The following is a 25,724-nucleotide window of genomic DNA, read 5'->3' as shown; positions in this document are numbered from 1 at the left end:
TCACGTGTTGCCAGTCTTCATATCTCAGACTGGTAATAGAAAGTTGCTCAGAGTTGAGATGATTGACATTGAATGAGCCTCTACTTTGCTGTAATTAATGCAATGTTGATGTTGGTTGGTTGTGTGTGTGTGTGTGTGTGTGTGTGTGTGTGTGTGTGTGTGAATATAATTGCTGACTTGACTTTTGCTTATCTTCATCTCTGTAATTAGAATATATTTTGTCTTGATGTTTATATTAAACCTGCCATTTTCACATAAACATTTTACTATGTGCCAGCTTCTACTCCAAGTACAGGGTGTAGAGAGATTATTTTACTCTTGAAGAGCTCACAACCCAATAAGGGAGACAGACGGTATACTTTGGCAGGTTCTCAAATTGAAATGCAGAGGGAATATTACATGCCAAGGCACAAGATCATGAAAGGGGATGAAAAATTTGGGAAGTACATGTGGGCTTAAGAGACAGGGTGGACATCCATGCCTTGTTTCTGTTCTTAGGGAAATGGTTTTAGTTTTTTTCCCATTGAGTATGATGTTGGCTGTAGGTTTGTTATGTATTGCCTTTATTATGTTGAGGTATGATCCCTCTATTCTCATTGCTGAGAGTTTTTATCCAAAAAGGGTGTTGGATTTTGTCAAATGCTTTTTCTGTATCTATTTATATGATCATGTGATTTTTGTCTTCCAATTTGTTGATGTGATGTATTTATTGATTTGGAAATTAATGCAATGTTGTACTAGCCTTGCATACCTGGAATAAATCCCACTTGGTCATGGTGTATGATCTTTTTAACATATTGCTGGATCCGATTTGCTAAAAATTTGTTGAGGATTTTAACATCTATGTCTTATTGGCCTGTAATTCTCTTTCTTTGTAGTGTCTTTATCTGGTTTTGGAATTAGGATAATGCTGGCTTCATAAAAAGAGCTTGGAAGTGTTCCTTCCTCTTGGATTTTTTTGGAATAGTCTGAGGAGGATAGGTGTTAATTATTCTTTGAATGTTTAGTAAAACTTCTCTGTGTAGCCATCTGAACCGGAGCTTTCATTTGCTGGGAGTTTTTTTTAATATTATTATTATTACTGCTTTAATTTCATCAGTAGTTATTGGCCTATTCAGGTTATTTATTTATTTATTTTTATTATTTTCTTAAAATTTTATTTTATTGTTTAAAGTATTACAAATAGTAGAACATATGTCTCCTTATTTTCCCCATTGACCTTCCCCTGGCCTCCCCTATCCCCCGGTACATGCCCTCACACCCCCCCCCCCCGTGCTCATTGTAAGAAACCTGGAAAATATAGAAACATGCAAAAAAGATGGCATAGTTTCCCCAAGAAAAAAACAATTAAGGTTTTGGTGAATTTCTTGTCAGTGCTTAATCTATTCAGTGCGGATATACATGTTTACAGCTCTACTTATGTTTTTTGTTTCTCCTATCATATTGTGAACATTGTTTGGTGTGATTAAAACATCCTTAATACATCATTTTTCATGACTGCATAGTGTTCAATCATATGGGTGTAATACATTTTATTGAATTATTCTTCTACTGTTGGCTGTCAAAGAATTTCATAATTATGTATATAAGGGCTATGATGAATGACCTTGTTAATCTTTGTATTGTCAGTGAAGGTTTTTGAGGAAGAGGAGGGACATAATCCCATTTTAGTCTTTGGAGGATCATTCTGGGGGTACTGAGAAAAATTGATGAAGAGGGATTTGAAGCAGGGAAAAAGGATGGATAGGAGAATGTTCCATTAGTGCAAATTAGAGAAGATTAGATATACACTAAGCCTGTGGCAATCAGAATGGAGAAGAAGTGATAAATGAGAAGGACTCTAGGCAGGAAAAAATGAACAAGAATTAGGATTTATTGTTTGGTACAGTGTAGAAATATTCCATCACAATTTTCTAGAAAAATGACCAAAAGTTTTGAGCTTCCCCCCCTTTGCTATGCTAGTTAATGAATAAAAACCTCTGGGAGTGGGCCCTGATTTATGATAAGCTCCCTTGATTATTCTTGTGCATGCAAAATTGGAGAACCACTTACTTAGGCCTGTGGGATGTAGGGTTGAGGGCCTCGCTTTTGTGCTGACTTTTGGCCAGAGGTTATCCAGAAGTCCATGCCAAATGACCTTTCCCAATATGACTGCTTGCTTCTTTAAAACCGGCAAGTGAAAAAGTCTCTTAGCAAGATGTTTATTAAATTCTAGTGTAATTTAATCATGTGCACATAATCATGTACATCCCATCACCTTTGCAGTGTCCTCTTGGTTAGAAACAAGTCACAGGTTTCACCTACACTCAAGTAGTGGACATTGTATAAGGGTATAACACAAGGAGGCTGGGCACATAGGGGCCACCTTAGACTCTGTCCCCCACAGACTGTGAGAGGAGTGGAGAGATGGTGAATTCAGTTTTCCATGTGTGGCCTTTAAGGTACTTGTCAGCAGAGGTGGATTTGTCACGTATCTAAAGTTTCAGTCTCAGGTCCCTGTACTTGAATGGCTCATTTACAAGGCCAGATACCTAATTTTATATTCCTTAGTCTGTATTCTATTTCTAGAAAGAGTTGTCTTGAATTTTGTAATCTTTAGGCCTTACAAAGTGTAAATCTGCCCTGCTGATTGAGTTCTCAGGTAGACAGTTAATTTCTTGGTTCTGGAGCTTAGCAGAAAGATCAGTTAGTGCACAGTGCATGGGTAACACATGGCAGTAATGGGAAATTTTTCCATTATTACCAAGCAAGTTGATCCCAGAAGCTCTGCTTGGGATTTCATTGCTCGTTTTAGAAAAGTCCCTCCTTCCCAAAGCTCAGCCTGACAAACAGCCCTAGCTATGGCCTGCATCATGTTGGCCCAACAGCTATTACCAAGGGGTAGTCATTAGTAGGAGGAATCCCCAGATCATGATCCCAAGCACTTTGTGAAGAGTGGAGAGGACAAGTTCCAAGAGACTGCCTTTGTATCTGGTGCAGCATTCTTTAAGAGCTCATCCTAACCTAAGAGGAGAAAATAGGACTCTCAGGCAGACACTTGCATGTTCTTCTCTACCCATCTGTTATCCACTAGGCATCTGCATCTCTAGGCCAAACATGCATCTGAAGAGTGCTGGGTTCAGGCTCCTGTGTTGTGTACAGTAAGAGCCCTTGAACGTTTCTGTGTTTCCTTCTGTATCCAGGACTTTACAAGTTCCTACCACAGAATGGTGAGTGAGGGAGTCCACAGTTAGCTGAAGTCTCCTGATGATAAGTCATGGAGGACAACTTAGCAAGTCAAAGAAGTTGTAACCCTACACTTCTCATTATCTGAGTGCTGGGGGATATTTTTGCTTAAGTTAGTGAGTTGAGAAACTTTCCTACTAGTATGTTCTTTTTGGCCAGCACTGAACTGGCAGGGACCTCCATAGAGACACAGAGCTAGACTAGGCTTTAAAGTATCTCCAGCATTGGGTCCTAACCTGCGAGTCCTGGACCCTAAGGATGTAGAGTGTCATTAATGCTTCAGGTGCTGTATATGCATATTGTTGGTTTTCATGTATGTGCTTACTATTGTGATAACAGGTTAAGGACATAGGCTCTAGAATTTGACTGCTTGGTTTGAAATTCTCCATCTAGAATGCACAAGCTATGGGATGTGTAATGATGCTGGACAAATTGCTTAACTTCTTTGAGCCTCAGTTTTGTTACCTGTAAAATGGGCATCACAATTTTATCTCAGAAGGCTGTCAGGCTTAAGTTAGTTCCCAAAAAAGTGCTTAAACAGTTCCTGGTACAAAGTAGGTGTTGTGTTAACCTTTATTACTATGAAATATGAATGAACAGAACTACTCAATACATGCTGGCTGGTTCAGTGTTTTCTTAATCAAAAGATATTGAAAAGGCCCTGGCTAGGTAGCTCATTTGGTTAGAGCTTTGTGCTGATACATCAAATTTGTGAGTTCAATCCCCAGTCAGGGCACATATAGGAGTCAAACAATAAATGTATAACTAAGTGGACCAACAAATCAATGTTTCTCTCTTTCCTTTCTCTCTCTCTAAGATCAATAAATAGAAATTAAATTTTAAAAAGATACTGAAAATCAACCAGTACTGTCATGAGCACAGAGCTGAAGATGAAGCCCGGGGCTCTTGACTATAGTTGCCACATCATTTTTGCTACTGCAGACCACACTTTTTGTCTCTTTGCTTATTGAAAATAAATTGAATTTTTTGTTGTTCTTATTTTTGCTCAGGGCCTATTGTTCCTTAGTAGCTACATCTTGATATTGAGGACATCTTTAATTAACCAGCAGTAATTGTCTGGGCACTGTTTTCTCAGTAAATATGTCCAGAAGTACCCTTGTTCATAATTGTTTGCTTTCATGGTTATGTTATACATTCATCCAATGCTTTCCTTAGACAATGGATATGTTGTCCTGGATACCTCTCTGTTGCTGATTTTAGGTTGGTAAATACATTGTTTCAGTGATGCTCTTAAAATGGTTGAGTTATTGCGAGCTTTGTGAGCAGCGCAAAATGTTCTGAATAGAAAAATCGAATAGTATCTTGAAATAGGGATATTTTTGGCCTCCTCATTTACTTCTGCACATGAGTTTGCTTATGGTATAGACACAACCCTGTTTTACTAGTAGTTGTCCTAGAAAGTCCTCTTACTACTAGGACTCAAGGGCATGCCATTTAGGGATAGTTAATTAATATTAGATCTTAGGTAAAATGAGAACTTTTTTATGTTTGTTTTTTCTCTCAAGATGGTACTTGTGTTAGGTTTCTAGGATTGCTATAACAAATTTGGTGGCTTAAAACAATAGAAATTCATTGTCTTTACAGTCCTGGAAGCTATAAGTCTAAAATCAAGGTGACAGCAGGGCCATGCTCCCTCCGAAGGCCTCTTCTAGCCTCTGGGGTTGATGGTAATCCTAGGCATTCCAATCTTTACTTCCATCTTCCAATAGGCTTTTTGACCCTGTGTATCTATGTGTGTCTCCTCTTTCTCTGCATCTAAATTTTCTTCTTCTTATAAGGGTACCAGTCATTGAATCAGACCCACCCTAATCCAGTATGACCTCATTTACCTTGATTATATCTGCAGAGACTACTTCTAAATAGAGTCATATTCACAGGTACTGAAGTGTCCTAGTCAGTTTATGCTGCTATAACAGACTACCATAGGCTGGGTGGCGCAAACAAACATTTAATTTTCATAGTTCTGGAGACTAGAATTCTGGGAACCAGGTGCCACCATGGTTGGATTCTTCATAAGGACCCTCTTCCTGGTTTATAGATGGCCGTCTTCTCTCTGTATCCTTACATGGCAGAGAGAGTGAGCTCTTTCTCTTGATTCCCTTATAGGGACAATAGTGCCATCATGGGAACTCCACCCTCATGATGTTTTTCAAACCTAATTTCTTCCTAAAGGCTCCACCTCCAAATACCATCACATTAGGCATTTAGGCTTCAATGTATGAAATTTTAAAATATATTTAGAGAGAGAGCGTGAAACACTTATCAGCCGCCTCCTGCACACCCCCAATTGGGGATTAAGTCTGCAGCCTGGGGATGTGCCCTGACTAGGAATCAAACCAGCAACTCTTTGGCACATGGGACAATGACAGCCAACCAACTGAACCACACTGGCCAGGCATCAATGTATGAATTTTGGGGGGACATAAACATTCAGTCCATATCCTGGGGTTTAGGACTTGAGCATATCTTTTTGGGGTATACAATTCAACTCACAACAGTAGCTATTTCCCTTTCTTATTTCTCCTATTTCTCTTTTAAAAATATTTTTATTGATTTCAGAAAGGAAAGGTAAGGGAGAGAGAGATAGAAACATGAATGATGAGAGCAAATCATTCATAGGCTGCCTCCTGCATGCTCCATACTGAGGATAGAGCCTGCAACCCAGGCATGTGCCCTGACCGGGAATCGAACCACAACCTCCTGGTTCATAGGTTGATGCTCAACCACTGAGCCACGCCAGCCAGGCTTTCCTATTTCTTATATTTTTTTAAAAAAGGAACATTCCCCATGCCTTCCCCAAACAACCCAGTGGTGGAATAACCTGATTTATAAATTAGGATGAAAAGTCACAGACTGTCAGATCAGAAGGAAGAAACTAGAAGTTATGGCCTATTTCTCTTATTTTGCTAACTGAGGCCTAGTGGAAAGATAATACTTTATCAAGGTCAGAAATATGGTAAGGGGTAGAGCTGGTCATCAAGTTTCTCAAGTTTCCTAACCCCCAGGTCAGTAGTTTTTTTTTCTTTTCAGTTTTCTCTTAATAAAGATATTGGCAGTTGTGCTTAGATAACCACCTCATGTGACCACAGTACATTGAGGCAAATTACTATAAAACCAGAAATCACCAGGAAAGTGGAAGCCAAGGTTGGTCCTACCAATATTGGAGTTTTTGGCTGTCTATGGGGTGAATTTACAGCCCAAAGCCTTTCCAGACTCCAAATCTCTCTTCCGTTTATTGCAGCTCAATCTGATCAATATTTTATTGAGTTATTAACCTGAACTAGACCCTGGAGATTTATTGATCAGAAGAGTAGGTACTATTCCTGCCCTTACAGAGCTCACAGTCCAGTGAAGGCTAAAACAATGCTAAACTCAATTTTTTTTGAAGGCTATGAGAAGAGTAGTACATGACAGGGGCACCTGGTTTGACTTGAGGTTAGGGGGTGGGAGTGAGTCAAGTTGAGGAACTGAGACCCAAAAGTTGACTAGGAGTTATCCTGAAAAGGAAGAGCGGAGAAGGGTTGCAGGTGCAGTGGTGTTCCCCACAAAGGAAAGGCATGCATGAGGGCTTGGAGGTGAGAAGTACAGCACATTTTGGAAGAAATGAAAGAAATTCACTTTGACTGAAACATAAGGTGTGAGAGGAGGTCATTGTTAACATCTTTGCAAACTTTTAGGATTTAAATGTATTTTTTCCTGGAGGCAGTGGGAACTCATTTCAGGGTGTCTATGCATGAAATAAGCTTTCAGGCTGCGGACTCAGCTCCCAAATGAGATTGAGCAGTGCTTTATTTTGAATAAAAAGGCTTCAAAGTATCTCTAATCTTGGTAGAGCCACCTTTCCCATCTTTCTCCCTCGCTATACATTGGTTAAGAATTAGCTCCTCCCAACTGGTTTGGCTCAGTGGATAGAGCATCGGCATACAGACTGAAGGGTCCTAGGTTTGATTTTGGTCAAGGGCACATGCCCAGATTTCAGGCTCGTAGAGGGTGTGCAGAAGGTAGCCAATCAATGATTCTCTTTCATCATTGATGTTTCTATCTCTCTCTCCCTCTCTCTTCCTCTCTGAAATCAATAAAATAATATATTTTAAAAAAAGTATTAGCTCCAGCATCTGTCTCAGGCCCTGGACCTAGAGAGTTTTCTTTAGAGTATGGTTTGTAGGTTTTAGACTGTGATTAAAGGCATCTCTCTTCTGGGGTGTGTGTGTGTGTGTGTGTGTGTGTGTGTGTGTGTGTGTGTGTGCGCGCGCGCGCGGCATGCCCCTGTATGTGGGCTCACACTGTCCCACACAGGAGTACTTATAGCCAGTCCATACTGGCCATGTTTTTTAACTCAGTCACCCTGATAATACTCCAGGGCCTTCTCCATATTTCTGTAATAGTTCACTCTGAGCTTAGAATTTCTTTGGATCTGCTTTTACCTTCTTGCACTTAGTTGAGCTGTAGTTTCCTCTTCTCTTGTTGAACATATCTCATGTGTTTTCCATCTTTAGAGAATTCCTCAAATATGAGTACACAGAATACCCTCCTGTTTCCTAACTCTGTTCATGGTATCACAATTAATTCCTATTAAAGTGATGGAGATTAGTTTATCTCAGTGTCTTTCAAGCTTTTTTAAAAATTTCATTATTGCTCCCCTAAAGATCCTTTCTAGACATTTTTTTGCTAGTTACTTGCTTATGAAATTTTAATAACAGAGATGTTTTGCATATTAGTTTGTGTGCTGTATGTATGTCTGCTTTAGGTGCGAAACTAAGAAGTATAGGCTTACTTACTCTTTATAACTTGCTGAATTAAGAATGCTGACATTTTAAAGGTAAAAGCAAAACTGAAAATTAAAAAAACTACTAACAATAAACGTATGTGTTTGTTTTTATTTGCTTTGTAATTTATTTAAAATTGCAATGTCTCAAATTACATATGCAAATTTTCAATATTGGAAATACATAATGATAATAACTATGTGATCAAATTTTTAAAAATTCACTCCAGTTATTTTCCAGTGAAACATCAAAAAATTATTATTATTAATTCTCATCCAAGGATTTTTTTCCATTATTTTTAGAGAGAGTGGAAGGGAGGGGAAGAGACAGAGAGAGAGAAGCATCAATGTGAGAGAGAGACATTGATTGGTTGCCTCCTGTATGGGTATTGAACTTGCAACCAATGTATGTGCCTTTGACCAGAATCAAACCTGGGACCCTTCGGTCTGCAGGCCGAAGCTTTATCCACTGAGCCAAACTTGTCAGGGCAAAACATAGAAAAAAATTAAATTAACTTCTTAAAATATGTTTCTGAACCTTAATTTTTAACTACTACTTGGTGTGGGAAAATAACTTCTAATTTAGCTGCTGCTGCTAGATATTTATTCAGATCTTGCTGATAGCTTTTCTTTGCATTTGACATAATTAAACATGAGTTGAATTATGTTTTAGAATTAAATAAAATATAAATTGAGGATAAAATATAAACTATATTCACAAGGTAGCCAATAGTAATTATTAGGCACACCAGGCCATCACTTGCTATATAACATCTAGAATGAGCAATCATTCAAGAGAATGCTTTCCAATCACAACTGTGTGTTGACCACAGTCTTGTGGCACTGATCTTGCATGTTTTGTGTATCATCATGAATTCATTGTCAGTGCTGCTCATGTGATATCCAAGAAAACCCAACAGGAGAAATGAAATGCTAAGTAATAAGATTTTGTTGGGTAAGGTGAAATTTGGAAGGCCACAAATCATTGCAAATGTTTTTTTTGCCTCCCTCCCCACAAAACAACTTTTACCCCCTTGAAGTGTATGTCACCTCTAAGAGAATTCATGCTTTATTTGATTGTGTCCTCTTAGAAGTCTAATATACTAGTATAAGGCCGATGAAGCTAAATATTAAAAGGATATAGGGGAGAGCACCAGAAAAGATTCACACCATGAACCATTGGCCTGGAGAGTGGCCTGATTGAGGCACTAATGCAAGGGAAATTAGTCTCATTGCATCCCAGTAATTATACAATGACCATTTGCTGTTCTACCTGCTATCTAATCTGTGAGCTGTGTGCAGGCATTGACCATTTTATCTTGTTCTGTTGCCAATATCTACAGTGGCTGGCACACAGCCAATATTTGTTCATGGAATAGAGAGAAGGTACTACAGATGGCCTTGGCCTACTTCATGGTCTAGATGAGGGACAGATCGAATAGGAAAAAAAAATATGTGCTATTCGATGAGACTACCAAGCCACCATCTCGAAAAAAAATCCTTCTCTTCAATACCACCTCTCCTACCTTAGCCGAAGGGAGAAAGTTATTGTGGATAGCTGAGTTTGACCATTTGGCATTTAGATACCAAAATAGTTTTAATGTGAAAAGTTTGAGTCGATATCTTTCTAAAATACACTGAGTGGCCAGATTATTATGACCACCTGACATTTGTAGGTAAATTAGCCGTACACTGCATCATATGGGATATGGAAGCCGAAGGCCTGTTCGAACACCTTTGCTATCTGCAGTTACCAAAATAAAACGTCCCCAATTGGCACAGGAACATGAGGATTGGACAGTCAAGCACTGGACAAAAAGTCATGTGGTCCAATGAATTACGTTTCCAGTTGCATCATGCAGATGGCAGAGTGAGAATTTGACAGAAACAGCATGAAAACATGCACCCCACATGCATGAGTACAACCCTTCAAGGTGGTGAGGGCAGTGTTATGGTTTGGGGCATGTTTTCCTGGCATGATTTGGGCCCTTTAATTTGTGTGGAACAATGTCTGAATAACACAACATACCTAAGTATCATTGCTGATCAAGTTCATTCTATCACATTGATGGTGTATCCCAATGGAGATGGCTTCTACTAACAAGGCAATGCACCATGCCACGGTGCTCATATTGTGCAGGAGTGGTTTCAAGAATATGAGGGAGACTTTACCTTGCTTAGGTGGCCCCCACAATCACCAGATCTCAATCCAATTGAGCACTTGTAGGACGAAGTTCAAAGAGCCATCAGGCAGTTGGTTCCACAACCATCAAATCTCATAGAACTAGACAGTGCTATTCATCAGGCATGGTGTCAGATTCCTCGCATCACCTTTCAACATCTCCTGGAGTCAATGCCAAGAAGAATTGCCGCAGTATTGAAGGCAAAAGGTGGCCCAACAAAGTACTGATGGGGTGGTCATAATAATCTGGCCACTCAGTGTATACTAGTCACTACTTTGCTTTTTCTGAACCAAATACTGCTGAATGCAATTTACTTTTTCATTCAAGTAAGTATCAAAATCTTCTTAAGAAGAATCAATTCTTGAGGTATGAGGAGCATTTTATCCTGCACCACATGGTCTGAGACCACTTAGAATTTTTGGGCTGATGTTTCTGAGTTGGGTTTTTTGTTTATTTTTGGTCTCCTTTTCTGGCAGGCCAGTAATTGTCACTTTGAGTTGTTGTTGTTGGCAGACTTGGAGCCTTTGCTGTCCTCCCTCCCATTTGATGGTTCTCAGATATAGAGATAATGATCAGTAGCAAACATTGTAAAAACTTTGTATAAAGTAGGAGAAAGAAACTTCCAGTATGAGGAATTGAGGAGCTATCCTGTGAATAAAATTTCTAGAACTACGTGTGTGCGTATGTGTTGTGTGTCTGTGTACACTTGTGCACCTTGAAGAGACCTATTCTGCTCCTCTTCCTGTTACCATGTAAGTTCTGGATAGGTGAAATGTGCAAATAGGTTTTGTGCTGTATAAGCAAGTGATTGCTTTAATATTTTCTCAGTAGAGTTTATGGGAAGTATACATATAAGTAAGTTTAGCTTTGTATCAATGGACTGTCCACGATTCCTTTTGTGGGTACTCACTCTTGAATCAGAGGCTGTAGATTTCCAATGCATAGAAAAAGTGACCCATGGGAGATCCAGGTTGTTTTGTACATTATGGCATGTACCTGCTTAAATAATCTTAACAAGTAGCACTATCCAACAGTGTTTTTAAAAAGTGCTAATTAACATTTGGTTGGGAAAATGTAATTACTTGAATGGGAATTTTGACCCAGATACTCAACTGCTATTCTTAGGACATTTTAAACTTAAACAGACTTTTTTCACCAAAGATACTAACCAGATATGGTATTAGTGGTCATTATAAATGTGAACACTTCAAATTTTCAACATTGGTAAAGATTGAGTCCTTGTGTATTGACCTTGTGTCCATTTAACAAAGTATTCTCGATGTACCACAGCATGCGTTTCCTCTTTTGAGATCAATTCCATGTTTCCAATTAATTTTTTAAATATTTAATATTATGTATTATACTAGTATGTATTATGTTGATAGGTCTGGAAATGGAAAACCTTTGAAATGGTGCAAATTCATGATGTGTTAAGTATCACAATTTGAAGAAGGCAGTGTAAACATCCTGAAAGACTAGAAGAGTAAAGAATAGAATAAAATCAGAGAGAGAAAAGGAACCCTCAAGGGAAATAATAGGGTTTTTGTAAATACATTGCCAGATCACTGAGATTGATAGCTGAAAAGGTCAAGGCCATTTTAACATCACAGGAGACTAAGTCCAGGTTGCCTTTGAGAAATAATTATGCTTTGAGTAACTACTTAAGATTTGGTATTGATGACAAAAGGGAATCACAGCAGGACTCTGAGACTGGCCACCTCATTGGCTGACCAATCCCTGTGTTCTGGGCAGGGGGATCAGGATACTACCTGGCCTGCCCCCATGAATCTCAAAACTCGTCCCAAGCATCCAAGCCTCTGGGGGTGGGGGTGGGGGTGGTGTGTTCTTGTTATACATTGACCTGCTTGTTATACATTGACAACAAAACTGACATTAGGTGCAGGCTCATTAGAGCCAACAGCTCAAGTGCAGGTCCCCAAATGTGGGTTTTGTTGAACATTGCTGGCTTTTTAGTGTTCAAGATGGACATACCATATTTATTTGTTTCTCTTTTCCAACAAATACTTCATGATGCATTACCATAATATCTCATGGCTTCTTTTAACTATTGGCCACTGACATTAAAAAGTCCAAATACATTACAACATTCTGGATTGGAGCAGATTTGGGAAGACATTTTTAGCGTAATTATATTCAGTCATTCTTTCCCTTTAATTTATTTGAGAAAGCTGCTCTTTAGTATTTATTGTGTAAGCTGTGTACACCAAACATGTTCTCTCACTGGGAAATTCCATCTCCCTCACTAAGAAATTTTAGCATTATAGTCCCTAAATTTAAGGAGACGATTCCTGGATAGCATTTAAAATTCTACTCTGAATAGGCAGGTGTGTGTTTTGTATGGGATTGCCCATGTGGGTGTGGGATGAGGGGGAAAAAGAGGAAATACAAGGACCCAGCAGTTGTGGGAGGAATGCAGGAGCTGAGAAGGAAAACAGTTTATCATCTACTGCTGTCCTTGATTTCTCTGCTGGTTTTTCTCACTTGATAAGTATGTGTGTAGAAAGTCTTTCAAAAGCCCAGGCACCCTGCTGTCAAGGGAGTATTCTGCAACTAGTCTGAATTTTCAGAAGGGAGGGAGGATAAGCTGGGTACCTACTATGTACCAGGCACTTTCACACATGCTCTGTGTACCCAGAATGCTAGAATGTGGCCTTATTTGGAAATAGAACCTTTGCAGAAGTAATCAAGTCAAGATGAGCTAATACAGAATTAGGGTGGGCCCTAAATTCAATGACTGGTGTCCTTATAAAGAGGAAAAGATTTGGAGACACACAGAGATATACAGGACCATATGAAGACTGAAGCAGAGACTGGCGTTTTAGAGCCCCAGCCAAGGAACACCCAGGATTGCTGGCAACAACCAGAAGCTAGGAAAAGCTAGAAGAGCCTTTGGAGGGAGCATGGCCCTGACTTGACTTCTAGCCTCCAGAACTGTGAAAGAATAAATTTCGGTTGTTTTAAGTCAACCAACTTGTGATATTTTGTTATGGTAACCCTAGAAACTAAGACACTCTGTAAATAAGAACTTAGGACAAACAGGACAGATGGATGCTCTCATATGCCTGTTATAGATTGAGAAGCTTAGTCTTATTGAGGAAATTCCGCCTCACTTGCAGCACAGGTATTTTGTGAATATCTGCGATTGGGCCTGACACTTGGAGGATTATATATGGCTAAGTGTGTCCTTTGCTCCTTGAGTATGTTTATGGAGTCCTCTGTATTTATTGTATGTGTGGTGGGGGGCGAGCAATAGAGATGGGTTTTCCCTATAGGCCTATAACAGGAGACTTCTTCTCCTGGGCTGCTCATAGATTGTTTTGCCCCCCGCCCCTCCTTTTTTGGTGTCTTTTTTTTTTTTATCCTTACCTAGTACAGTGGGGCCTTGACCTACGAGTGTCCCGACTAACGAGTTTTTTTGAGATACCAGCTGTCTCTCCACCGATTTTTTGCATTGAGTTGACAGAGTAATTTGAGTTAACGAGCTCCTTAACAAGCTCGGTCTCGGAACGAATTAAACTCATAAGTCAAGGCCCCACTGTATATTGGTCCATTGATTTTTAGAGAGAGTGGAAGGGAGGGGGACACACAGAGAGAGAAACATCTACTTGAGAGAGACACATTGATTAGTGATTAAGGCTGGGGATCGAGCCTGCAACCCAGGTACATGCCCTTGACCAGAATCAAACCGGTGACCCATCAGTGCATGGGCCGACACTCTATCCACTGAGCCAAACTGGCTAGGGCTTGGTGTCTCTTCTTGATTCAAAAAGATTAATAGGAATAAACCAATCTGAGGAAATTCAGATGAAGATATGTCCCCAGCATCTCTCACCTGATTCTCTCCTGACCCATAAAAGTGAAGGAGATGGTAGCTTTGTATTCCCTGTAGAAGGTGTTGAGATCCATTTGATGTGGATTTTGAGGAATTTCTCCAGTGGGAAAAGGGAGGGAGGCAAAGTGGAGGCATTGTTGGGAAGGCATTTCAGGCTGATGAAGGAGCAGGAGGAGAGGCACAAAGAGGTGCTGGGGCTGGGGCTCCCATGTTAATAACACACAGCTGGATTGTGGTTTGTGTGGCTTTATGGGGACAGGAGGAAGAAAGGGAGGTTGAGGCCATGATGAAAGTATTACTCCTCCACCTTTTTCTAGTTTTAATAACTTTATTGAAACACTAGAGGCCTGGTGCATGAATTTGAGCATGGGTGGGGTCCCTCGGCCTGGCCGATGATCAGGGCCGGTGGAGGGGGATGGGCGCCTGGCTGGGGGGAAGGGCTGCAGGAGGTTGGCCAGCCTGGGGAGGGGCTGTAGGAGGTTGGCCGGCCACAGGAGGTTGGCTGTGGGAGCACACTGACCACCAGGGGGCAGTTCCTGTGTTGAACGTCTGCCCCCTGGTGGTCAGTGTGCATCATAGCAACCAGTCGACCAGTCGTTCAATTGTTTGGTGGTTCGGTCACTTAGGTTTTTATATATATATATATATATCATTGACATACAACAAATAGAACATATTTCAAATGTACCAGTATATATAGTTTGATAAGTTTTGATGTATGTATAGTGTGAAACCATCACCACAGTCAAGATCATTAATATATCCATCACCCCCAAGTTTTCTTGTACTATTTGTAATCCCTCTCTCCCACTCCTCCCTGACTCCAATGCCATACATTGTTCCTAGGAAGCCACTGATCAAGAAGTAGTTCTTAAAGTGTGGTATGAGGACCCCCATGCACCCCCAAGTTCCTTGAGGAGGTCTGAGAAGTCCTACCTTTTCTAATTACATATCTGTATTGGGCTGGAGTATGTCTTCATGTACTTCAGGTAAAACAACCTCTCATAACAAAATGAAATCAGAATGCTGACATGAAATTCCAGGTGTCCCCTAATAAGATAGATATTAAAGATATTTGTAAAAATGCAAAACAGTGTTAGTCATACCTACATTTGTGGTTGTTTTGAAAAATATGCTTATTTTACATTAAATATGATAATATCTTATAAAATATGGTATTTATGTTACCATATAATTATATACTTATATTAACATGTAATAGGTTTATTATTTCTCAGTTTACATAAATTAATAACTGAATATTTAAAAATTTCTTTCAGTTTTAATTTCTAATATGAAAAATATTGACAGATGTGACCCATATAAATAAAAGCTCTTTAGTTTCCACATTTTTTTTAAGAAATTGCCCCCTTTCCCCCCCTGCCACCTCTCAATTATTTTTCAGATCCAGAGATAAAAAAAGTTTGAGGATTGTTGCTATGGAGAGCTTTGAATGCTATGCAGAGGTTTGTAGAATTTTTCCCCCCTAGGGAGTGGGGACCTGTTGAAGATAGTTGCAGCTGTGGTGTGACAGGACCTGACTTGGTTTTGAAAGGAGGCCTCTGGCAACATCAGGATGGCTATAGACTAAGGGAGTCTAGGCATAGAAAAAGGAGGATCTGCCTGAGGGGCCTGGCTGTGGGAGAGTGGAGAGAAGCTATCTGCCTTGAGGGGTAATCAGGACAGGGTTACAGTCCTAGGACTTTGCTCTCAAAGGATGTGGAAGTGAGCTGTCCCTTCCTCCCTGCCCCTTCCCTGGGAAAGAAAGAGTCTCAGGCAGTGGTTAAGAGGGAAGCAGCTTTTTGTCTCCTGGGTTTTTGGCTGCACTGTGGCAGCTGTTCCAAACTACTGGGGTTATTAACTCGGGCATGGGGAATCAGCCACTTAGATTACCAAATAAATATCCAAAGCATAAATGTGCTTACAGACTCCTGACCTCTTCTAGCCTGTTCCCTTTCCCAGCACATGCCCTCACCCCACTACTGTCTATGTCCCTTGGTTGTTCTCATATTCAGGTATATAAGTCCTTTGGTTGATCTTTTACCCCAACCCTCCCAACCTCTCCTGCCTTCCCTCTGCGGTTTGATGGTCTGTTAGGTGCTTTTTGTCTCTATTCCAAATCTTCATGGCTTGTTTCTCAGAGTCAAGAAGTTTACCATTGACCTTTTAATCTCATTGGTTCCTTATATTGTTTATTCTGCTTATCAGGCTGAGGGAATGCAGTGTTTGCATTGCCCTATCTTCTATAGTATGTTGTTACAACATTTTTATTTTGAATGGCCTTAGATGATCCTCCAAATTCACAGACATTCTTGTTTTCATTAAAGGAAGTCTATCAGGACCTGTATTTGCCAATATCTCTTTAGCCTTTGGCTCATATTACCTTTGGATAATAATAGTCACTGTCACCACAAAGAAGTCACTAACATTTGATTAGTGCTTTATTCTGTCCTCCTCCCCCCATACATTTGTGAATTTAATCCTCATGAAACCTCTAAGGGAGGTATTATTAATTTTTATTTCATTCTATAAATAAGGAAACCAAGACTCAGAGTAGTAACATTACTTGCCCAAGGTCACATGGCTTGAAAATATCTAAGGAGTTGAACCCAGCCAAACTGGTGCCCAAGATCTCTGTATTAACCATTAATTATTCCTAAAAGACAAACATAAGTTCTTCCCTTAATCTCTAAAGAATTAGAGAGACTTACTATTTAGCAGCTGATTTTGAAGAACCATGTACTTAAAGTTTTCTTGGACAGAGTTTTCTTTGTTGTTCTCTGGAAGTTTACAGCTTGTCTATTTTTGTCTGTGATGCCATTTATGATGTTTTTATGTGGTGGTATTTTTATTATTCTCTTTCTGTTGGCTGTCATTTTTATCTGCAGAACCTATAGTGATTATTTGTGCTATTTTTTCAATGACAACTAAAATATTGACAACAAACGTCTCAGTCATTGCTTTTTAGCTTAGAAAAATAGCTAAACACATTTATCATAACTGTTTTGGAAACTATCTGTCCTCACATTCAGGTGGCAGATGCACTTGTAAAGGACTGGTATTTACAGCATCGATTTAGATCTCACAGAAGGTAAGAGGTGGTCTACCTTTGCTTGGGGACTCTTCAGGCAGTGCTTGTCCTTTTAATGTTTGAGCCCTGCAAAGTCTTTTTCTGGCCTTCAGACTAATCAGTATGTTGATTCCAGCGTGCACAAAACCCATGACCTTACACTTACAGAAGTTAATGTTATTTGAGCTACATGATCAGGCACTTGCTTTTAGCAGTCATTTAAGGACTATTTACTGAGTACCTACTATGTGCCCCTTAGGCACCAGAGTACTTAATAAGATCAATATGGTCTCCATATTCATGGTTTATAGCTGAAACAATATTGAAGAGCTAAATATAAATATGTTAATAAGAAGGCTTTGAAGGAAATGCACAAAATTAAATTACTTGCCATAGTCTGTGGGTTCTGAGAAGGCTTCTCTGTTAAAGTGACTTTTCGGCTAGAATTGGGTGGATGTAGAGTGGTTACTATATGAGAAGGGAGGAAAGGATTGTAGGTGGAGGTCTCCGCACATGTGAAGGCCCATCAGGGAAAGAAACAGTAAATACAGAAAAGACCAGCAGGGCTCGAGCAGAACTAGTGAGCAGAGGGCGGCAGAAGATAATGCTGGATTTGAACCTTTTTGTACAGCAATGGGAAGTCATTAAAGAATTTTAAGCCTGAGGTAACATGAACTAATTTTATTTTGAAAAGAATACTGCAGTTACTATTCATTCCACAGATAATTATTGAGCATTTGCTACATTCCAGGCATTGTCTTGGGTTCTGGGAATAAGTCAGGGAATAAAACAGACAAAAAAAAAAAATCCTTGCCCTTGTAGAATTTACATTCTAGTATGAGCATGGAGGTAGGGTTAGTGGGGTGGGTGGGAGATAGTAAAAAAAACCAACAAGTAAATAAAGAAGAGCAAAAATGATTCATGACTGTGCAGTGGGGAAATGGTGCCAATTTATATAGAGTGGTAAGGGAAGACCACATGCAGAGGTGGAATTTCAGCAAAGTCTGGAAGGAAGTTATAAATAAAACTTGAGGGAGAGAGTGGTCCAGGCAAAAGAGCAGGCACAAAGGCTCCAAGGAGGACCATTTTGTCCTTAGTGCAGAAAGAGGCCCTGGGTTGGGAGAGGGATTAGTGTGGCTAAATCCTGCTGCCTTGCCCTAACTGGTTTGGCTCAGTGGATAGAGCGTCAGCCTGCGGACCCAAGGGTCCCAGGTTGGATTCCAGCCAAGGGCATGTACCTTGGTTGTGGGCACATCTCCAAGGGGGTGTGCAGGAGGCAGCTGATCAATGTTTCTCTCTCATCGATATTTCTAACTATTTCTCTCCTTTCCTCTCTGTAAAAAATCAATATATATATATATATATATATATATATATATATATATATATATATATATATATATATATATATAATCCTGCTGCCTTGCTTCTTTGGCTATCCTTTTCTACTTTCACATTAGCTTTCCAAAGGCAGTGAGTGCTTGGTTAAGACCTTGGGTTTTACAGATGAACAGAAGTGGGTTTCAATCCCAGCTTTACCACTTATTTGGTGTTTGGGCTTGAAAAAGTTACTTAATCCCCCTAAGTCTCAGTTTGTCCACCTGCAGTGTGAGGCTAATAAGAATATGCACCTTGCCCTGGCCAATGTGGTTCAGTTGATTGAAGCATTGTCCAGTACACTGAAAGGTCATGGGTTTAATTCTTAGGGCACATAACAGGTTGTGGGCTTGATCCCTGGTCTGGGTGGGAAAGGAGGACAGCTGATACATGTTTATCTTTCTCTCCCTTCCTCTCTCTCTGAAATCAATAAGAACATATCCTTGGTTGAGGAATAAAAATATGTATCTCACAAGGCTATGAGGCATAAGTGAAATGATGCATGTAATGTGCTTAGCACAGTGCCTTGTGTACCCAATAATTGTTAAATAAATGTTGGCTGCTATTATTATTGTTGTTGATAGTGATTCCAGTAGGTCCTTTCAACTTATCATTGATTAGAGGACAGCCCCTGGTCAGTCTTGGGAGAGAGGAGCAACGGGATATCTACTTTTGAACCCTTATCTGTGACCTGGTCTTCAAAGATGGTGACTGGACCTGCTCATCTCTGTCTTCCCAGAGCCCATGCTAGTGCACTGGCCAGAGCAGGCACTGAACACAAGGCAGAGCTTGAACTTGATGTGGATAGGTAAAGGTTGCTTCAGAGTGTTTTGAAAGTTTTTCCCTAAACACACACATAGTCCCCACTGAGTAGGCAGTTGTGGAAAAATGTCAAAGGCTTGAGGTCGGGAATAGGCTATATAAGATCAAATCCTAGTCTTACCATCTTCCTTGCTGTGACTCTGGGCATGTTGTTTAACCTCTCTCAGCCAGTTTCTTTTAGTCAACAATTAGAATAATAACACATTACAGTTGCTTGTGAAAAGTCGTGGGTCATATAGGTAAATTGCCTGTCTAAATGTCTGGCAGTCATTCATTCCTTTTTCATGCATTGCCTGAATGCCTATTGCAACAGGCTCAGTACTAGGTGTTATAGACTGTGCAGAAAAAAGTTAACATGGTAGGTCTGGCTGCTATCCTTGAAAGGCCTCCTGCTTACAAGGTTTGTCCCTGGCTGGCATCTGGGAATTTGGATTTCCGGAGGGTTCCTACCATTCCCTAAATGATAAGATGTCTCACTGTGCCTAAACTGTTTGTATTAACAATGTGGTTTATGCTGAATTCAGGGAGTTAGGAATTTTGATGTGTGCTTGGCAGAGAGTGTCTATGAAATCAACCCCAAAGAAAAACCCTGGGCACTAAGTCTAATGAACTTCCCTGGTAGACACAATTTCACTTGTGTTGTCATTCTTGTTAGGGGAATTAAGTGTGTTTTGTGTGACTTCCCTAGGAAGCTTGCTCCTAGTTTCCCCTGGACTTGTACCCATGTGCTTTTACTTTTGCTTATTTTGCTTTGTAAATTTTATTATAATAAATCACATCTGTGAGTGCAACATTTGTTGATTCCCGTGAGTCTGAGCAAATCATTGAATCTGGGGGTGGTTTTGGAGACTTGGACACGTGGATTTAGATATAAATGTAAGGGACATTCTTTGCCCTCAGAAATTCACACTTTAGATAAAATGTTTAACACGTTAGTATTCAATTACAATACAGTGAGTTAGGTTAGTGTATGTGTGTGGAGAGGCTGGGGTAGCCCTGAGGAGGGGCATTGATTCTATCCATGATGGGCCAGGAGAGCTTTATGCATTGAATCTTGAAGGGTAATTAGAAGTTAGCTATGTGAAGCTGGAGGAAATGATATTAGACACCATTAAAGCCTATTAGGCTCTTCTAAATCATTTTGGATTTGTCACTCTTTTCCTTTTCCTTAAAAGTGCTTGTTAAAGGCTTTATGCTCACTCAATCATCAGATGTGGGTTGGGGACTGACTGTTCTAAACTACTTTGTGCTGTAATGTGGAGACCCAAGGGTGAACAGGAATGGTCCCTACTTTCAAAGAGAATCTGGAAGTTTATGTGCTGAGATGTTTGGGTTTTGAGGAAATTATGATGCAACGTGATACCTGAGATGATGAGAGCATCTAAGTTAGCCGGAGGGTGGGGAGTCAGGTAAAGCATTTCCTTAGAGGCAGGATCTAGTCTGGGCAGTTTTCTTATTTTCTTTATTTTTCAATTACAGTTTACATTCCGTATTATTTGTATTAATTTCAGGTGTACAGCATAGTAGTTAGACAATCATATACAGTCAAACCTCAGTTTTCAAACATCTTCCATTTTGAACAATTTGGTTCTTGACCAAGTTGTTCCTGGACAAAAATGTCTCGGTTGTCAAACAAAACTTCAGTTCTCAACCTGACCACCATTTCATGCTGATACCTGTATCTCTCAGGTGACAATCAAAGGAGAGAATGCATAAATCAGTGTCAATTTATGGCTAAAACTCAGGTTGTTAACATCTCAGAAAATTGTGCTGTGAATGTTTTTGAGTTATTTTTGCTTTTGTTTCTACTTATTATTATTAAACACATATAGTAAGTCATCATGAGATGGAGAGGGCACTATAACTTCCTGATTGTGAAACTCAAAGGAGAGGTGAAATTTTCTTATAATACAAAGTTTCTCTTCTTCCTCTGCCATCTAAAGCTCAGTTTGACTTGCTTTGGTCCTAAGGGATAGCCATACTTTGAAATCTGTATAACGGTCACAAGTGAATTCTTCTCATTACCCGCTCCCCATATCCTCTGAATTTGTTTTGCCCCAGCTTCCCAGTGAAAAAAATTTTCTCATTTTCCTATAAGAACTGTTCCCAGCTTGAATTTACTAAGCCTCCTACTGGAGTATATTTTGATTCTACTACTACCAGTTTAAATACCATCAATTACTACATTTGGTTAGAATTAGCACATTGAAATATTTTGTTTAGACTAACTGTCATTCTTATGTTAAGTGGAAACATTTGGAAATCCACTAACAGCATTTCAGTTTCCTTTGGAAGAATTCCCATAACTAAGATTAGAATCTAAAGAAGAAAATTCACATTTTCAGAGTCCTCTTGCTCTTATGTTAATTAAAAATGATAGCATAAATTTGAAACTAATCATTGTTTACTCTTAATGTAGTAATAAAATTTCTTTGCAAATGCATGTGGATAATTCATAAAAATTACTAACATGCCTAAATTTACCAGGTAGATGAAAAGCCCGAGTCACATAACAAATAAGTGGTAGAGCTAGGATTTGAACTCAGATCGATCTAGCTACAAATGTAAAAACTTCCCCTATATTTTCTAAAAATATATAAAAAAATGTTCTACCTAAGTTGTATTTAAATATTGAGTTGATGCTGTTTTACTCAATTCCAAATTTACTTTTTGGAAAAAAAATATGATTTCAATACCCAAATTGGGGAAAAAAACCCAAAAAACAAAAAAAATATAGGTCAACTTTACTTATGGATATTCAATATTTAAACAATTATAAATAGAAAATAACTCCACTTAAAATTTATCTGATCAAATGAGATTTAATGCAAGAGCACAGAATAAGATGATAAAAATGAAAATTATTGTGATAATTTATCATATTAATATGAAGACATTGTTAAAATAACATTTATCTTAGTAGATGTTGAAAAAGCATCTAATAAATGGAACAGTTCTTCTTTGACAATGTGTTTGGCAACCTGAAAAAGACTATGCTTTTTACATATTTAATTATAATATATTGCACTATCTTTCATAGAGAAGAGAGTTCCCATAAAAATAGGAAAAAATTAAAATGACAAAGATTGGACTCAGTTCTACCATTTTTAAACTGTAGTAGAAATCCAAACCATAGTCATTGGTAATGAAAATGAAATGAGGTGAATGCCATCAGCAAAGAAAGCCTTACCTTGCTTCAACCTATAATAGGAAGGTCTACCACTTATTGTATGTGAGACATTGTGATAGGTACTGGGGATATACCCCAGAAAAACTATGCATACCTACAACATACAAGGTCATCATATACTAGTTAGTATAAATGAGGTTAACAACATCTTGAAATTAAAGGCAAATGAACACAAATAGTCATGTCTCTAGTTGCAAACAACTGAAGAATATAAGAAAGAAGAATTCATTTGCAATGGAACCAATATACATTAAATACTGGGGCATTAATTAAATTTGGGACATGATATTTATTTAAATAATCCTAAAGGAAGGAATCAAAGGCTTTAAATAAATGAAAGGAGAGATACCATGCTCCAGTTGAAAAGATAATATATGGGAAAGATTCCAGTATTTCCTGAGTTAATACAGATTATCAGTGCATGCCAATTAAAGACCTTGTGGGATACTTTATGAGATGTGATAAATTGCTGGCAAAATCCATCTAGGGAGATTCAGTGATGATGGCGGCTGGCAGGACAGAGGTGAGGGAAAGGAAGTGAGTGAGTGAGGGGATGAAAGGAGAGCATGTGGATGTGTGGTGTGTGTGAGTGAGGGAGGGACAGTTAAATCTGGCAGGAGCAGCAGGGGCTGGCAGACCAGGCTCTCTTGGACAGGGAGGACTACCACTGCTGCAGGCACTCCCGGGACTGCGGGACTCAGGCAAGGAGCCCACGCCATCTTGAAGGGGAGAGCGGCCTCTTCTAAGGACTCATCAGCACCACCACCTAGATAGGCCTTGGACACTACCTGTGACCCAGCAGTCACTCCAGTCAAAATCCTGCTGCCCCACCTGCAGACCCATGGACCCTGGGACCTCCACCTCCAAAGGTGCACCGCTCCCACAGCAGTAAGTGCAACATTCCTCCTCCCCAGCGGCAGAACTTTGGACACCACATTCACGCGTTCCCAGCTCGCAGGCATCCAGGGCACACCACTCCATAGGCAGCACTTTGGAGCCACTGTGAGCCCCTGCTGGGTGTGATTTTGTATAGACAAGGGTGCACTGCCCCGCAGTAGAAATTCTGAATTCCCTCTTCCTGAATAACTGCCCACAGACAACCCAGGTGCGCAACTTCAGCAACAGGGCCCCTCAGAGTGCATCAGAGCTCTGTGCAGGCAAATGCACCACTACAGTCGCGCATTTCCAAGGAGCAGGAACCCTGAGCCCATCTGTCCACAGGGCACTCGTGGGAGCCGTGGTGAGCCCCTGCTGGGTGCGATCTTGGACAAACAGGGACACACTCTCCCCGGCAGTAGAAATTCGGAACTCACTCATCCTAGATCCCTGCCCACAGATGCCTCAATTATGTGTCTTCAGTGACAGGGCCCTTCAGAGTGTTTCAGTGCTCCCTGCTGGCAAACGCACTGAGGGTGCCCCAGTGAGCCACCACTGGGAGTGCGCACCTATCCATCACAGGTGCAGCAGCAAAAACTGAGTCTTCCCACCCCACAGCTGCAGAACTCTGGACACTACAGTTGCATGCTTTTCCAGTGCACAGGCCTCCCAAGCCCACCACTCCACAGGCAACCCTTGGGCTCCTCTAGTGATCCCCCGCTGAGTGCACACTAATACAAACAGGAACGCACTGCTGGGCTATAGAAACATTGAATTCCCTCTTCTGGGATACCTGCCCACAGACACCACAATCCTGTGGCTTCAGTGCCAGGGCCCTTCAGAGTGCGTGAGTACACCCTGCTGCCAAACGCACTGTGGGTGTACCTGTGTACCGCCACTGGGGGCACATGTATCCAACCAGAGAGGCAACAGCAAAAGCTGAGTCTGCCCATCCCCAAACTACTATATCTTCACCAACACAGCTCCTAGGGCAATGGAAACTAAAGGGAAAATAAACAAATGGGACTACATCAAAATAAAAAGCTTCTGCACAACAAAAGAAACCATCAACAAAACATCAAGAAAACCCAATGCATGGGAGAACATATTTGCCAATGGTATCTCCAATAAGGGTTTAATCTCCAACATTACAGGGAACTCATGCAACTTAACAAAAGACAAACAATCCAATCAAAAAAAGGGTAACGGACCTAAATAGATACTTTTTGAAAGAAGACATAAGGAAGGTCAAGAGACATATGAAAACATGCTCAAAGTCACTAATCATCCGAGAGCTGCAAATCAAAATGACAATGAGGTACCATCTCACACCTGTCAGAATGGCTATCATCAACAAATCAACAAATGACAAATGCTGGCGAGGATACAGAGAAAAAGGAACCATCGTGCACTGCTGGTGGGAATGAAGACTGGTGCAGCCACTGTGGAGAACAGTATTGAGTTTCCTCAAAAACCTAAAAATGAAACTTCCATTTGACCTAGTTATCCCACTTCTAGGAATATATCCCAAGAAACCAGAAACACCAATCAGAAAGGATATATGCACCCCTATGTTCGTAGCAGCACAATTTACAATAGCTATGATTTAGCAACAGCCTAAGTGCCCATCAGCAGATGAGTGGATTAAAATACTGTAGTACATCTACCCGATGGAATACTACACTGCTATAAAAAAGAAGGAACTCCTACTATTTGCAACAGCATGGATGGAGCTGGAGAGCATATTGCTAAGTGAAATAAATCATTCAGAGAAAGATAAATATCACATGCTCTCACTCATTTGTGGATTATAATGAACAACCTAAACCAATTAACAAGAACAGACCTAGAGACAGGGAAGCATCGATAAAATACTCAAACCTCCGAGGCAAGGTAGAGAAGGGTGGGGGTAAGGGGGAGAGGGCAACCAAAGGACTTGTATGCATGCATATAAGCATAAGCGATGGACTCAGACAACAGGGGGTGAGGACAAGGGCATGACTGGGGGGATGAGGGGACAATGGGGGGATAAAGACACATTTGTAGTACCTTAATCAATAAAAATTTAAAAAATTCATCTAGAAAAATAAGCAGGCAGAAATCCTAAAGAGTTTTGAAATTAATCATTTGAAGTTATATTTTCTGTCATATATTAGTTCAATCCTAAACTAGTCTCTTTTTCCGTATCCATCTACTTCCTAGTACTTTGCCTGACTCATAGATGATGCTCTATAAATATTAGTTGGAAGAAGACAGAAAGGGATTCTTATTGTGTGGCTTTGAAAATAAGCTAGGGATTGACTAGTCACTTTCCCCAGGTGTCAGAGATGATGAGATGGGAT

General features: G+C 40.1%; 1 protein-coding gene across 3 annotated transcripts in view; it reads left to right on the top strand.

Annotated features, from left to right (window-relative positions):
* FGF13 (fibroblast growth factor 13) overlaps positions 1–25,724 on the top strand; it is a 606,985-nt gene that overhangs the window by 40,239 nt on the left and 541,022 nt on the right. The window lies entirely within an intron of this gene.

This window comes from Myotis nattereri, assembly GCF_964212035.1.
Source record: "Myotis nattereri genome assembly, chromosome: X".
In the NCBI taxonomy this organism is placed as follows: domain Eukaryota; kingdom Metazoa; phylum Chordata; class Mammalia; order Chiroptera; family Vespertilionidae; genus Myotis; species Myotis nattereri.
Note: the sequence above shows the minus strand (reverse complement) of the source record. Positions and strands in the feature narration are given on the sequence as shown.